This window comes from Gossypium arboreum, chromosome 2, assembly GCF_025698485.1.
Source record: "Gossypium arboreum isolate Shixiya-1 chromosome 2, ASM2569848v2, whole genome shotgun sequence".
Taxonomy (NCBI): Eukaryota; Viridiplantae; Streptophyta; class Magnoliopsida; order Malvales; family Malvaceae; genus Gossypium; species Gossypium arboreum.
In genome coordinates, this window is record NC_069071.1 from 94488221 (window position 1) to 94493978 (window position 5758).

General features: G+C 41.0%; 1 non-coding gene across 1 annotated transcript; it reads right to left on the bottom strand.

The window, feature by feature from the left end:
- Positions 1–224: 224 nt before the first annotated feature.
- LOC128289932 (small nucleolar RNA R71) lies at positions 225–330 on the bottom strand. The gene has a single exon (XR_008279573.1). It is a non-coding gene; the product is annotated as a small nucleolar RNA R71 (small nucleolar RNA).
- Between the last annotated feature and the right edge of the window lie 5428 nt (positions 331–5758).

Sequence of the window (5758 nt, forward strand, 5' to 3'; positions counted from 1 at the left end):
GGACGAGGGTCCCAACACTCACTTGGTAAATTTCTTAGAGTTTTGCGACACTTTTAAAATCAAAGGCATTTCTGATGATGCCATTCGCCTTCAGTTGTTTCCCTTTTTGTTGAGGAATAAGACTAAACAATTGTTGAACTCGTTACGACTAGGGTCAATCACTACTTGGGAACAAATGACCGAAAAGTTTTTATTAAAATATTTTCCGCCAGCTAAAACAGCCAAATTACATAATGATATCTCCTCTTTTGTGCAGATGGATTTAGAAACACTCTACGATGCATGGGAAAGATACAAGGATCTGTTGAGAAGGTGCCCTCACCATGGGTTACAGCCCTGGCTACAGGTTCAAACGTTTCACAATGGCCTGAATCCTTCGACTAGACAGATGATCGACGCAGCCGCTGGTGGAACTATCAATAATAAGACACCTAAGGATGCTTATGAATATATAGAAGAGATGTCACTGAATAATTATCAGTGGCAAGTCATGAGGAAAAAGGCAACGAAAATAGCTGCCTATTTTAACGTCGATCGGTCACCATGTTCTCTAATCAGGTAGAACTTTTGAATAGAAAAATTGACGATTTTCTTGGTTTTTCACAGGTTCATCCAGTAATGCAGTGCGAAGCAAGTGGAGGTGGATCCAACAATTCAGAATACCCACCCTATGGCTACAACATGGAGAACGAGTAGTTAAAGTACATGGGTAATAATCCTCAATCTCAGAATAATCCTTATAGTAATACTTACAAGTAGGTTGGAGGAAGCACCCAAATTTCTCATGGGGAGGCCAAGGGAATCAGAGACCACTACCTCCACGCTTCCAACAACCACCCTACCAACAAGAGAAAAAGCCAAACTTTGAGGAGATGCTAACAAAATTCATCTCGGTGTCAGAAACTCGTTTTTAGAAAACTGAGACAGCACTTAAGAATCAGCAAGCATCGATTCAAGGGCCAAAAACTCAGATAGGTCAGCTCGCTAAATTGATATCTGAATGACCACAAGGTAGCTTGCCGAGTAACACTGAATCCAACCCAAGGGAGCAACTCAATGCAATTACCATTCAAGATGAGGAAAGGTTAGTTGCAGCTGAACCAGAACCGAGGCAAAAAATTATGGTAAGTAAAGGTAAAGGTGAGGTGGACCAGAATGACCAGAAACTGGTAAGTAAAGAGTACAAACCTAGTGTATCGTATCCTAACGCGATAAGGAAAGACTGCACAGACGAACAATTCAGTAAATTCCTTAAATTATTAAAGAAGTTACATATTAACTTACCGTTTATTGAAGCTCTTTCGCAGATGCCAAACGCAGTCAAATTCCTAAAGGAACTTTTAACAAATAGGCAGAAGTTGGATGAGGCATCGCATGTAGAGCTAAATGCGGTTTGCTCAGCCATACTGCAGAATAAGCTGGCCAACAAATTAAAAGATCCAGGGAGTTTTAGGATTCCCTGTTTAATTGGTAGCCTAGATGGAATAATGCTTTGGCTGGTTTAGGAACTAGTATCAATGTTTTGCCTTACAAAATGTTTAAGCAACTAGGTCTTGGGAAACCCAAACAAACTAGAATGAGTATTCAATTAGCCGATGAAACAATTAGATTTCCTAGGGAGATTATTGAAGATGTACTCGTTAAAATTGACAAATTTATATTCCTAGTCGATTTCGTTGTTCTAGACATAGAGGAAGATAGTAACGTTCCTTTAATTTTAGGGAGGCCCTTTTTAACAACTGCTAAAACAATAATTGATGTTGGCACAGGTGAATTCACACTTTGTGTGGGAGACGAAACAATCACCCTTCAAGCTCGTAATAAGAGTAACACATCAAAACTTGAAGATGGTTGTATAAATCATTTTACTAAAACTGATCATGTGGTGAAACCTACTTTGCAGGAAATAATTTCGAGGAACCTACATGAGCCATGTTCAAGCAACAACAAAGAACCTATCTATGAAGAACGAAGGCTACAAATCAAGGAACTAGATGAATGGCGGACACATAAACTGAGGACACACAATAAACGAAAACCACGCTATGACGATCTCAATGTCACACCAAATCAACTTAAGGAAGAGACAAAGTACTACTAGATGCAGCAGACCCTCGTATTGCCACTTCTGAACCTAACGGAGCATTCTCTCTTACGGTACTAAGTATTTTCCCATATGGTACAGTCGAGGTAATTCATCCCAAATTCGGTACATTTAAGGTAAACAGTACTCGTCTTAAACCTTATGTTGATAAAATTGATAGCAGGGACGAGGAGTGTAAACTCCTCGTACCACCATGACCATGCACCAGAAAGATAAGTCGAGCTTAGACTATAAATAAATGCTTCTCAGGAGCAACCTGAGCACTAATGATGATAACTTCTTTAAAAAATTTACTTTTAACATCTAATCACTAACTAAGTCATTGAAACACAGGTTCTCTAATCCACACGGCAGGGCACACGGGCATGCCTTGGGCTGTGCCCACACCACGAGAGGAGACACGGGCGTGCGTTACGGTCGTGTGAAAATAGGGCAAAATTTTCCCTTAGCAATGGATACTATAAGTGGCCACGGCCGTGCGACACGCCCGTGTCTAGGAGCCGTGGCTGAAATCGAGAATTTAGCACTGTCATGCGACACACCCGTGCCCACCACCCGTGCTCACTACCAGTGCTCAAGACTGATAAAACAACAAGGCCGTGCGCAATGGAACACGAGCGTGGGAGAAGCGAACGAAGCAGGACACGATCATGCGACACGGCCGTGGGCAGCAACGCGCCCAAAGAGCACGGGTGTGTGCAAGTCTCAAACTCGCCCAAATTTAAAAAAATTGTGAAACACATGGGAAAAAATTAGGGCACACGGGCGTGCCCCACGGCCTTGTGCCCCAAAATCTATATTAACCCCTCACTATTCATCATTCCCTTCCTCCAAAATCCCTAACCCTAGCCGCTACAACTTCACACGCCCTACCTGCCATGCCCGTGCGCCGACCATAACGTCACTTTTGACGATCCAAAGCTCCCCCCTCTTGCATTTGTTCATTTTTTCCCTGTATTTTCTTTATTCTTTTACTTATTTCATGATATTTTGTTTTATTTTGAGCAAATAGTCATAGTTATCATGATGGAAATTTGCAATGTTAGTCAATACATTTTGCTGCATTCATCCATTTTTCTTATTTCCATAGATTTCATGCTTACCCATATACATTCATTCACTAGATATTTCCATTAGCATTACTCTCGAAGTCCTTTTCATAGTAATGACGCACTTTATCTTATTGGGTTTTTTTTTTAGCATAGTTGTTCTTTCGTACTTGACTTCTAGGAAATATCTCTATTAATTTTACCATACATATTTTTCCATGCTATTTTTGGTGAGTAATTTTATTTTTATTCTGACTTGTCATTGCAGGAATACTATGTCAACCTCATGTGGCAAGAAGAATGCCATCCCCGCTTCGAAGAAAAGGAAATAAGCAACATCTTTCTCGAGTCCTGTCGCTGAGATCCGTCACCCTTTCCTCTAGTTCTTATTAGGACCCCAGGAGGAACTATTTCAGATATTACGGGCCCGAACCCTAGGTGTGGGCCGCTGCATTGACTGGGCCGCACTCGAACAAATTTAGATGGCTGATGCGGTCCGAGCCCTCTTGACGACTGGACCGTGGGGGCTATTCTTTGAGATCATCGAGCCGACATACCTCGAGTTCATGATGGAATTCTGCTTGACCTTCCATCTTCAAGTTGTCATGACAAACTTCGACGATCCTAGAACGGTCCAGTTCCGCCTTGGTGGTCTACTGCGCCAGTTGAGCATACCAGAGTTTGGAATTGCACTAGGGCTGTACACGAAGGAGTTCATGGACGACAACGAACTCGACACCCTCCATCACCACATCCATTACTCTCTCTCAAAGTGCTAGAAGGACCTCGTCCCTGTCTCGGCCACCTATGATCCTAGCCGCTCAAAGGCGTCGGCTCTTGCCCTATCCCTGCGATACCTACAAGCCATCTTGTCCCACACTCTAACAGGACGGGGAGAGAGCACCAGCATCGTCAACACTCACGACGGTTATTTCTTGTGAAGCATTGAGAACAGGCACGTCTTCGACCTTGCCTACTTCATTGCCCTCGCCATCCGCCATCAGACGGAACGACATAGGAGAGGAGTCATCTCTATCGGGCCCTATATGACTTGATTGGCTCGGTACTTTGGGCTCCTCAACACAGTGGCACAATCATCCTCCCTCACTCTTATCGGTAAGATGTCCCTACAGGGCATCTCGAGCATGCTACATATGAGGATGATCGAGAAACGATGTGGCACCCACCCTCCTCAGTACTGCCTCATCCAGTCCACCGAGGAGGAGGACCCAGAGGACATTACAGATGATGTCCCTCCATATCATGAGGACCCACCATCTCAGCCACCACCCATCCATCGTCCAGTTCATGCGGCGGCTTCATATTCTTACATCTCTGAGAGCCTTACTCGATTTAAGCAACAGTGTTTTCAGCATTTTGATCACATTGATGCTACTCTTCATCAGATTTGTCAGCACCTTCCCAGCTCATCGCCACCACCACCTCGCGAACCATCCGACGATGACAATGTTTAAAAACTTTTTATTTATTATTTTTATTTTCACTTTTATCTTTATTTATCTTCTTTAAGTACTTTTTATTTCATTTTCCTTTAATATTAGTTTAATTTTAGTTTTTACAATTTTTATTTTTGACTATTTTATTACGAGTAATTATGCTTCCTTATATTTCCTAAAGAGTTCCTGATTTTATCACAGTCATAAGGAGCTCCAAAGCTCATCATCAAATAGGAACTAAAAACTCCACTGGCAAAGGTTCTCTACGACTGCCATGTTCTGCTTGACCACGACCATAGCTACTACCAGATATAATACTCTTTTGGCGCAGGACTTATGGACTAATGAACCTCTACCACCACCGGAGCATCCTCCTCTACTCTCATCATTGCCTTGGCCAAATATTCTCCATAATTTCAATTCAAGGAGTTCATTCATCATTTAGGAAGTTTCACCTCTCTCCCTATCTTAAGATTATATATCTATATTTTTCAAAATATGCATCATTATACATTGAGGGCAATGTACATCTTAAGTGTGGGGGGTATTTTATATCATCATTAGAAATCCCTAAATTTTGTCTTATTCTCACGTGAATCACTCATATCACTATTAGAATGAATTTTAATTAATTTATGATTTTTATTGATATATCTTGAATTAAAACGTAGGCATTTATGTATTGATTGTTTAAACTTTAAGACATTAGGGAATCAAGCATGATAAGTTGATTTTTGAAGAATTAAAAAACTTTAGGTTGCTTCCCTAAGTTTAGGTATTATCTTGAGTTGAAATTCACAAGTTTAAACATCAAAAAGCCATAATTTTTGTGAGATCTTGAGCCTTTAGAGCACATTTTATTTTTTTCATACTCACTTTTATTATGAGTGCGTCAGTGTTGATTTGTTATTCTAAAACTTGCTTGATTATGTATGTCAAGACCACACCATTTGATTTGATATGTCAAGATGATAAAGGCACTTAGGTTTAACCCACTTACTCCAAAAAAGCCTACCTTCATAATTAACCCTTAGTGAACCCCTTTGAGCCTAACAAACCATCAATTGATTTACCCTCAATATTAACCCATAACCCATTATTGTTGAAATCCCCTAATTTGATCCCTTTTTTTTTTGTCGAGATTTGAT